Genomic DNA, 11075 nt, shown 5'->3' with positions numbered 1-11075 from the left:
TTTTTTTTTTGGCTTTTCGAGACAGGGTTTTTCTGTATAGCCCTGGCTGTCCTGGAACTCACTCTGTAGACCAGGCTGGCCTCGAACTCAGAAATTCGCCTGCCTCTGCCTCCTGAGTGCTGGGATTAAAGGCATGCGCCACCACGCCTGGCTCTATTCTACCCTTTCTTAAACGCCATAGATTTTTTTTTTAATTGAAAGGTGATGCATCTATCAAATATACAAGGTATTCTCTCTACAATCACTAGCATCCTTAAAACCTTCAACTTGAAACTGTCAATTATTCTAATTCTACTTTTACTTCTAAAGCACCAATACCACCAGCAGCATCCCAAGGCCATCCATAGGTGTACCTGCTTTTCCTTTCAGGATTTTATTCCAGTAATACTGCCACTCCAGCTGGGTGTTAACACTAGGATGAAAAGGTGACCTTCCTATGCCACGATTACTTGTAAGAGCCTCTGTTTTTCCTGTAAGAAAAAAATTTAAATTGTCTCTAAGTACAAAAGGATGTTAAGATCATGTATTGGACATTTTTTCATGAAATTTTAATTGTATAACACTTGATCTTTAATCACTTACACATTAAATCTTAAATAAGCTAATATACTCATCACCATATAACATCACCTAACTTTGTTTTGTTTTGAAGACAGTCTTCTGGAATTCTTTATATAGACCAGGCTATCCAGGAACTCACAGAGATACACCTGCTAGGATTAAAAACATGCTGCCACTAAGCATGGCTTCAGTAATGTTTCTGACAAACGTATTCAATCTAAAAGCAGCAGAGGAAGTTTTCCATGGCTTCTGATTTCTTACAATGAAAAACAGGCAACTCAGACCCCAGGTTCAGACTGTAGAAATAGATAATGAAACAAAAACTATACACAGACTTTTATAATTCTGCTATAAATATGTTTACCCTCCATTTTTCTTAAATTTTATAATAGAAATAATAGAAGATTCATGCATAGCAATGAAAATCTGATTATTTATTTATTTATTTATTTATTGCCCAAAAGGAAAGTAATAATGAAAAGTAATGAAAGACCCACAACGTGAGGACTCCCCCACGTTCTGACTCAGGAGAGGCGACACCCCAAATCACACAAGAAACGGTCTTGCTGCGACTGCAAGAGGATTTTTATTCAAGAGCGCTCTTGGGCCCATGGTCATACACCACGCAGGGGTAGAGGTCTGTGGCGCCCCGAGTAGCTGAGTAAGGGGGTATTTAAAGGAAGAAACCACAACTCAAGGAGGTGGGGAGGGCGTTGTTGGAAAATACCAAAAATACCAGTTAAGAGTCACAAGGAAGTGTAAAGTCACAAATGGCACAAGGAATACCTGGTAATTGTGAGGGTTATTTCTCAAGACAGTTTCTAAGAGCCCCTAACGATAGCACATTTGCATTGTAGGTTCCAGCAATGGTCAGGGTGGGTCAGGGTGACTTTCTTTTCTTTGAATGAACACTCTTTGAACCCAGGAAGCGGGTGGGTGGAGGAAGGAATGTCTCTCTCTATTTTATGACCAGCACCTGGAGCACTAAGCCACAAAAGCCACACTCCCAAGCCTGGGCCCAATAGCCTCAAATTTTGTTTTTACTTTGCTATACTTCTTCAGTACAAATTTATTTCTTCCTCAGTGATGGCAGTAGAAAGCATGATCTGTGGCAGGGTGAGCTCTGGGTACTCTGCCACTGTCTTGAGCCTGCAATAATGAAGATACTTGTCTTAGGGTTTTTCTGCTATGAACAGGCACCACGACCAAGGCAACTCTTATAAGGACAACATTTAATTGGGGCTGGCTTACAGGTTCTGAAGTTTAGTCCATTATCATGAAGGTGGAAACATGGCAGCATCCAGACAGGCATGGTGCAGAATTCTACATCTTCATCTGAAGGCTGCTAGCAGAATACTGGCTCCCAGGCAGCTAGGAGCCCACACCCACAAGGCCATACCTCCCAAAAGTGCCACTCCCTGAGCTGAGAATATAATATACAACCATTACATTCCACCCCCTGGCCCTTATAGGCTTGTCCAAACATAAGCCTATGGGAGCCATACCTACACATAGCGTAATGCAAATTGCATTTAGTACGATGTCAAAAGCACCCATAGTCTATAGCAGTCTCAACAATAATCATCCAGTAACTTAACTGTAAAATCCCCAAAGCAAGACAGGAAGCCAGCTGGGCTCTGCATCTCCATGTCTGATGTCAAAGCAGTCTTCAGATCTCCTATTCCTTTTTCCTCTTTGTTGAGGACAACAAACTTTTTTCTCCTGGGCTGGTTCTACTCCCTGGTAGCATAGCAGCTTTCCTTAGTAAATAGCCCAACCACCACTCTGTTATCTCCAAGGCAGCTTCTTGTTTTAATGTCTGGGACCCATACATAATCTGGGCCTACTCCAAAGTGGAGTCACTTCTTCAGCTCTGCCCTTGGTAGCACTCTAAGCTCAGGTTGATCTATTCCACTACCACTGCTGCTCTTGGTCATTCCATGATACTGGCATCTCAAATACACTGGGGTCTTCCGGTGCAACTAGGCTTCACCAGTAGCCTCTCATAGGCTCTCTTCATGGAGCCAAGCCTCAACTCCTTTGCATGATCCTTTCAGTCCTGGGCCATCAACTGCAACCGAGGCTGCACTTTCATCAATGATCTTCCGTGGCCTCTCAGTGCCAAGCCTCAGCTGCTCTTCATGACCCCTTCATGCCTTCAAAACCAGTACCACCTGGGTGACTATTACATGTTATCAAGCATAGCTGCAGCATGAGGTGCAACCTTGGCTATCTTTGGAACACAGTTTCTTGGCGCTCTCAGAAAACACTTCCCAGTAATGCTGGTGTTCGGTGAAAAAGTATGATGTAAAAACAAAATTCTAGGCCTTTAGGCCCAGGCTTGAGAATGTGACCTTTGTGACTCAATGCTCCAAGGTATGCTAATCATAAAACAGATAGCGACATTCCTCCACCCACCCGTTTCCTGGGTTCAAAGAGTGTTCATTCAAAGAATGTACTATTGTTAGGGGCTCTTAAAAACTGTCTTGAGAGATAACCTGAACAATTACCAGGTATTCCTTGTGACTCTTGTGACTTTGCACTTCCTTGTGACTCTTAACTGGTAAGCTTGGCAAGTCGGGATCTTGCTCTGAACTCTGAGATATGCATGCCTGACTCCTGAGGTTAAAGGTGTGTACCAGCATGCCTGGATTTAAGCTTTTCTTCACCTACAACTAGATCTGTCCTAGAATGTAGAGATCTGCTTGCCTTTGCCCTCAGGAATTAAAAGCTTGTTCTGCCCAGTGTGGACCAAAATTTAGCTGGGTGGGATCTTGCCCCAAGGTCTCTACTCCCTTAATTCAAATTAATATCCTTGTACGCATTCAGCTCCAACCACTTCTGGGTTTCCTTTCTAACCTTGCAATGCTTATTCAAAATGCTCTTCATGAGAACAAAGTCAATGATGGGCGTTTCTGAGGCTTCTTTTGTCATTGTAATTAACCTGAGGCTCCTTAGCCTCAGGCAGACTCTTCAGCGGAGGGCAAAAAATAGCTACTTCTTCACCAAACTACAAAAAACAAGTCTCTAGGCCACATACTGAAATTCTTCACTGAAACTTCTTGCACTGGGTCTATACAGTTCCAATTACTCACAGCAACAAAGTGTTCCATATTCCTGCTAGGATAGAACATGAAGCCCCACTTGGAACATTCCATGGCTTTCCAAATCCAAAGTTCCCCAAACTTAATTCCTATAAGCGAAAACATGGTCAAGCCTATCACAGCAAAATCCCAGTCCCTGGTGCCACCTGTCTTAGCGTTTTTCTGCTGTGAGCAGACACCATAACCAAGGCAACTCTTATAAGGACAGCATTTAATTGGGGCTGGCTTACAGGTTCTGAAGTTCATTCCATTATCAAGGTGTAAACATGGCAGCATCCAGACAGGTATGGTACAGGAGGAGCTAAGAATTCTATGTCTTCTGAAGGCTGCTAGCAGAATACTCCGAAAATCTGATTTTTAACATATAACCTAATATGAATTTCAAACCTCAGATATTGCTTTGGTTAAGAACATTACTTTACCCAAGGAGCTAAAGGGATCTGCAACCCTATAGGTGGAATAACAATATGAACTAACCAGTACCCCGGAGCTCTTGGCTCTAGCTGCATATGTATCAAAAGATGGCCTAGTCGGACATCAGTGGAAAGAGAGACCCATTGGTCGTGCAAACTTTATATGTCTCAGTACAGGGGAACGCCAGGGCCAAGAAGTGGGAGTGGGTGGGTAGGGGTGTGTGTGTGTGGGGAGGGTATGGGGGACTTTTGGGATAGCATTGGAAATGTAAATGAGGAAAATACCTAATAAAAATATTAAAAATTAAAAAAACATTACTTTAATGTATCATTTCCTTTTATGTATTAGTTTAGAAGACAACTATAATGTTGTAAAATTGATTTGCATGTGAAATAACACAGGCTTAGAGGAACTGGAGAGTCAGAACAAAGAAACACAACACGCAAAGCTTTCCTGCCTCTCCACATAAACTAGACAAAAGAACAATATACTAGAAGGTAAGTTGTCCCTATGCTAAAATCAATTCTTTCAAATTAAAAAATTCCCTTTCAGAGCTGAATCACAATTACCTAGGACAAAAATAAAGCCTTGTTGGGAATCTAGGATTTGCACATAAAAGAAAAACTCACTTTAAAAAGAAATTGCTAATGTAGTTATCTTGTCAAGAAAGAACTAAAGAAAAATCCTAAATAAATGCTTCTGATACTAGTAAGTAGTACACACATAATCCTGAAATTTCATTAAAAAAAAAAAAGACTGCCCAGATGATTCAACTCAATGATACAAAATTATCACAACCCAAATGTTAGTATGTTTACCTACATGAAGGGAGGAGAGTTACTTGAACAGAAGGACCGAGAGTCTGAAGACACAGGATACCAGAAATTTCCCCTTAACAAACAACAAAAAGATAAGGAAAATATTCAGAATCCCTCATCTATATGAGATAACAGATTCTGAAGGAAGATGGAATATTGTAACTTGTTTAAGATCCCACAGCCCTGATCTGGGACTGAGAACAAAGCAGAACAGCCCCAGGCATGCCAGGGCAGGGCTGTTGTTAAGGCATTCCTAAGAACATCTTGGCCGTAAAGATGAAACGGTATTCAAGGACAAATGGGACTATATTATCTAAACTAACACCATCTGGCCGGAATCTCCCCTCAATCTGTAGACAGGCAGGGTCATCTTATCTAGTCCACGCCATNTGGCCGGAACCTCCCCTCTGTCTATTGCCCCTTGGCGCCAGGNAAAAGTCATACATCAACTGGTTGCTATGTGAACAAAGATAAGCCCCAAGCCCACCGGAACAAAGCTCTGATGCCCCTTTTGCTGATATGTAATCTTTCTGTTAATGAATCAACCCCATGCCTTTGTCAAAATTCTTTGTATTCCTAACCCTTTGCTTCTTTAAAAACCCCTAACTCCTGAGCCTTGTTGTCGATTCCCCTGCCTCCTGTGTGAGGTACATAGACCCAGAGCTCTGCTAATAAAGCCTCGTGCATCTTGCAACAAGAGAGATTCTTGTGTTCGTGGGTGCTTNCCGTCCCTGGACTAGAGTGGGGTCCCTATATTTGGGGTCCTACAATTCCTCAATTTAAGACAGTCTTCCCTGTATATTGCAACTTACACCAAATAGCAGGTTTCTAATTTCCCAACACTTGTGATAATGGATTCCAGGCAATTTGAACGAAGGGATAGATTTGACTGAGAAATATCAAAATATTTTCCAAAGAATACATTATTATCAATTCACACACCCACCCACCCACCCACCCACCCACACAGACACAAACACACTTATATGTATCAATTTTCTTAAAACAAACAAGAATACAGACCTTTGAGATCTGTCAGTCCTTATACTTCCTGAGACAAAGAAGCAATCAATATCAACATGCCTTACAGAGCTATGATGTCTGGGTTCACTCAATACTGACATATTGTCTAAAAGGAAAAAAAAAGAACATTCAAACCCAGATGAATTTTTCTCACTGAAAACAGATTTAATTAATTTTAGAAATCATATTTAAGGAGCATAATATAGAATAATTTATGGACTGTATGCCACCTTAATAGACAGATTTCAGTTTCTTTAGTTATCTGATAGAATTTTAAATCACTTGAACAATACCATGGTATTATGTCCTATTCTACTTTCTAGCTGTATTCTTTTAAAATTATAATTTTATAAGATAAATCTGATTATAACAATTTTAATATGTGTACTTTTGCATACTTAGGTTTGATAAGCTCCATTCTGCACAACTCTACAAACTTTATAAATGAAATAATTACAATGGCTATTACTACCCAATGTTCCTGATAAATAATGAAACACAAGTGGTTTACAAAGGGTTAGATTAATTCTCACAGTACTGTGGGGAAAAATTACTATCACCCCCACCTTTTACAGATTAGTAATTTAAGTCCCACAGCTGGTGAATGCCCAAATTGGAATTTAACTCCAGTCAGTTTGATTTCCAAGCTCTTTTTTGTTTGTTTGGGTTTTTTTGTTTGTTTGTTTTTCGAGACAGGGTTTCTCTGTATAGCCTTGGCTGTCCTGGAACTCAATTTGTAGACCAGGCTGGCCTGGAACTCAGAAATCCACCGGACTCTGTGTCCTGAGTGCTGGGATTAAAGGACCCACCACGCCCGGCTGATTTCCAAGCTCTTAAACTGTCATACTACTGTTACAATTAGACATATTTCAAAATGTAGTCCACAAAAAACCGAAAAATCTATATACAAAGGGAATTTTTCTTTCACCTTTAGCTGTTACTAACGAGTTCTGCAGCATGTTTATTACACTTATGGAGATTAAAATAAATATTGTTTCATAAGGATAATTAATGACTTAGAATAACCAGAGAGTGTTTATAAGGATTATTAGGCTAATATTATTTTATAATAATATTATTACTAATACTCCTCCTGATGTTCCAAAATATAATAGTACAGATCCTAAATCTAAGAATCTAAAATATAAGAACTTTTTAAGCTTCTAAATAGTTCTGATTTCAGAGAATATTCTTGGGAATAACAAAACAATAACAAAAACAAAAACCTTACTCAGGAACAATTGAGCCACTTCACGAATTAACTGTGTGACAATTGTCTAGTCTCACAAGGTGCAAGGCTCTGAAACATTTTCCATGTTGTCCTTAAGTAGACATAAGGTGGACATCACTGATTCTTGCCATTCCTCTTGCAGAAAGGAAATAGGCAAGAAAGACAAACACACATGCATGTTCCTGTTGCAGAAAGTGGCAGAGCACGGATTCAGATTGAGGCTACATGTTCTAGATCAAACCCTTGCCATTTTCTCTGACAATTTCAATAATCACAATCTCTCTTTCTTTTGCTGTGCAAGGTATCAAACTCAGGGCATTGAACATGTAAGGCAAACAACAATCACAATTCTACTGTTCAGAGTTCTATGAAACAGAAGGGAAACAACTTAAAATAGTATTAAATATTTAAAGGGTACCGACTGTCTAAGTAAAATACCTACCAAATGCTTTCTTATGAAAGGAAATAAAACTTGAGACCTGTGATTCATGTAATGTATGTCAAATAGCCCAAAGAGTTGTTTGTGAGCTTTGAAACCTGGGGCTGAGAACATAGCAGAACAGGCCAGGACATGCCCGGGCAGGCCCGTCATTACATGTCCTGACTGTCCTGGTGCCTCCCTATCTCCTGCCCTTCTGACAGTCTGTTGATGTTTAAATGAACCAATCATGTGAAACCGCACCAATTCCTCCCCCAGCGCCACCCCTTCTCTTTAAAAACCCCTAGCTTCCAAGCCACGTGGTCGAAACCACTGTCTCCTGCATGAGATACTTTTCGACCAGAGCTCCGATATCATGGCTCCACCATGTGGTCAAATCCACTGTCTCCTGTGAGAGATACGTTTCGACCCGGAGCTCCGCCATTAAACTACCTCGTGTTCTTACATCAAGTTGGTTGTCTGTTCGTGATTCTTGGGTGCACATTGAATAGGGAATTGAGTGGGGGTTTCCCCACTAGGTTCTTTCACTTACAACATAAAAATTTATGAATTTATTCCCATTCATGAACCTAATTCATAATAGTATTTTTCTTTCTTAAATTTATTTTTATTCTTTTTATACATGGTTTCTTAGTTTAAACAGCCCTGGCTGTCTTGAAGACACTTTGTAGGCCTCAATCCTGTAAGAGCCTGCCTCTGCTTTTCAAACACTGGCATGAACATTGTACACCATTATGACTGAAATAAAGAAAGGAATTAAAGACTTTTTTAGAGTTTAATGAATATGGGTACACCCAAATTTATGGGACACAATGAAAGTAGTCCTAAGAGGAAAACTCATAGCTCTGAGTGCCTCCAAAAAGAAACTGGAGAGAGCATATACTAGCAGCTTGACAGCACACCTGAAAGCTCTAGAACAAAAGGAAGCAAATTCACCCAAAACGACTAGACAGCAGGAAATAATCAAACTCAGGGCTGAAATCAATCAAGTAGAAACTAAAAGAACTGAACAAAGAATCAACCAAACCAGGAGCTGGTTCTTTGATCTTCTTTACCTGTCTTATTTTTCTAGCTAGAATTTCAAGTGAGATTTTCAAAAGATAGATAGGGATAGAGTGCGAAGGTTAGTCTTGTTCCTTATACCTAAATAAAGAGGAAATGTTTGAAATTCTTCTCCATTTACTTTGATTTTTAGCTATTGGCTTACTGTATGTTGCTGTGATTAAGTTTATGTATGTAACCTGTATCCCTGAACTCTCTAGTACCTTTAAAATGAAGAGGCGATGGATTTAATCCCAGGCCTTTTCAGCAACTAATGAGAAAAATCATGTGAGTTTTTTCTTTCAGTTTGTTTATATGGTAGATTACATCGATGGATTTCCATATATTAAATATCTAAGCATCTCTTTGTTGAAGGCTAATTCATCTTGAGGGATGACATCTTTGATGTGTTCCTGGATTCGGTTTGCAGGTGTTTTATTGAGTATTTTGAATCAATGTTAATAAGGGAAATTATTCTAAAGTTTTCTTTCTGTTGAGTCTTTCTGTGATTTAGGTATCAGAGTGGCTGTGACCTCATAGCATGAGTCTGGCAGTGCCCCTTTTGTTTCTATTTTATGGAATAGTTTGAAGAGTATTGGCTTTAGCTCTTCTTTGACAGTCTGGTAGAATTCTCCATTAAAACCATCTCTCTATTAGGATTTATTGGTTAGGAGACATTTAATGTCTGCTTCTATTTCTTTAGGGGCTATAGATATGTTTAAATAGTTTACCTGTTCCTGATTTAACTTTCCAATTGGTATTTGCCTAGAAAATCACCCATTTCATTAGGATTTTACAATTTTGTGGACTATAGCCTTTTGGAGTAAGACCTAATGATTCTTTGAACTTCCTCAATGTCACTTATTTGGTCTCTCTCATCATTACTGACTTTGTTTATTTAGCTTCTGTTTCGCTGTCCTTTGCTTATTTTGGCTAGGGTTTGTCTATCTTGTTGGTTTTCTCAAAGAATCAGCTCTTAGCTTTCTTGATTTGTTGTATTGTTTTCTTTGTTATGATCTGATTTATTTCAGCCTTGATTTTCATTATTTTCTTCCATCTTCTCGTTGTTTATATTCTTCCACCTTTTTTTTTCTAGAGATTTCAGGTGTACTTTTCAATTGCTGGTTTCAGCATTTAAAATTTCTTTATGGGGGCATTTAGTGCTATGAACATTCCTCTTTGTACTGATTTCATTGTGTCCCATAAAACTGGATATGTTGTACTTTCATTTTTATTGTGTTCTGTAAAGTGTCTTTCCTTCCTTCCTTCCTTCCTTCCTCTCTCTCTCTCTCTCTCTCTCTCTCTCTCTCTCTCTCTCTCTCTTCCTTCCATGCCCTAGAGATCATTGAATGGAGACTTGTTCAATTTCCATGTGTGTGTAGGCTTTACAGTGTTGCTGTTGTTGAAGTCCAGCTTAAATCCATGGTGGTCTGATTAGATACAAGGCATTATTTCAATTTTCTTGTACCTTCGAGATTTGCTTTGTGAGAAGAAGGTATATCCTCTTGGGTTTGGGTGAATTTTCTGTACATGTCTANTAGGTACTTTTGATTCACAGTGCCTAATAGTTTCATTATTTCTGTGTTTAGTTTTAGTCTGGATGTGCTGTCATTTGGTGCTGGTCAGGTCTGGAAATATACCCTACTATTAATGTGTGGGATTTGATGTGCTATTTACATTCTAGCAGTCTTTCTTTTTCAGTTGTCGAGTGCCCTTGTGTTCGGGGTACAGATGTTCATAATTCAGATATCATCTTGGTAGATTTTTCCTTTAATGAATATGAAATGTCCTTCCCTGTCTCTTTTGATTAATTTTGCTTGAAAGTGTTTATTTTTGTGTTTTGTTTGTTTGGTATAAGAATGACTACCCCCAGCTTTCTTTTTGGATTCATTTGCTAAGTCAACTTTTTTTTTTTTTTTAGCACTTTACTCTGAGGAAATGTCTATTGTCTTCCTGAGGAATGTTTCTTGTATACAACAGAATAATGCATTCTCTTTTTCCATCCATTCTCTTAGCCNATGTCTTTTTATTTGGGAATTGAGTCCATTGTTGTTGAGAAATATTAATGACCAGTGATTGTAATTTTCCATTATTTTGATATTGATGATTTAGTGTGTGTGTGTTTATGTATTTGTCAGTGCTTTCTTTGCTTTTGCTGGTATGGGATTACTTATTTCCTGTGTTTTCTTGGATGTAGTTATGTTTCTTGGTTTGGAGTTTTCCTTCTCGTATTTTCTGTAGAGTAGAATTTATGAACAGATATTGTTTGATTTTGGATTTTTATTGAAATGTCTTCTTTCTGTCATGTAAGTTGATTGTGAGTTTTTCTGGGCATAGTAGTGTATGTAGGCACCTATGTTTTTTAGAGGTTGCAGGCTATCTGCTCAGGCCCTTCTAACTTTGACCGTCTATNTTGACAAGTCAGATGTAATTCTGATATATCT

At 39.0% G+C, this 11075-nt stretch overlaps 1 long non-coding RNA gene across 1 annotated transcript; it reads right to left on the bottom strand.

The window, feature by feature from the left end:
- Positions 1 to 370: 370 nt before the first annotated feature.
- Positions 371 to 6014, bottom strand: LOC115032939. Its single transcript, XR_003838591.1, has 3 exons — positions 5921 to 6014; positions 4902 to 4970; positions 371 to 470 (listed from the first exon to the last, which is right to left on the bottom strand). It is a non-coding gene; the product is annotated as an uncharacterized LOC115032939 (long non-coding RNA).
- Positions 6015 to 11075: the final 5061 nt, after the last annotated feature.

Source organism: Mus caroli, chromosome 13 (genome assembly GCF_900094665.2).
Source record: "Mus caroli chromosome 13, CAROLI_EIJ_v1.1, whole genome shotgun sequence".
In the NCBI taxonomy this organism is placed as follows: Eukaryota; Metazoa; Chordata; class Mammalia; order Rodentia; family Muridae; genus Mus; species Mus caroli.
This window is presented reverse-complemented; position numbering and strand designations above follow the sequence as displayed.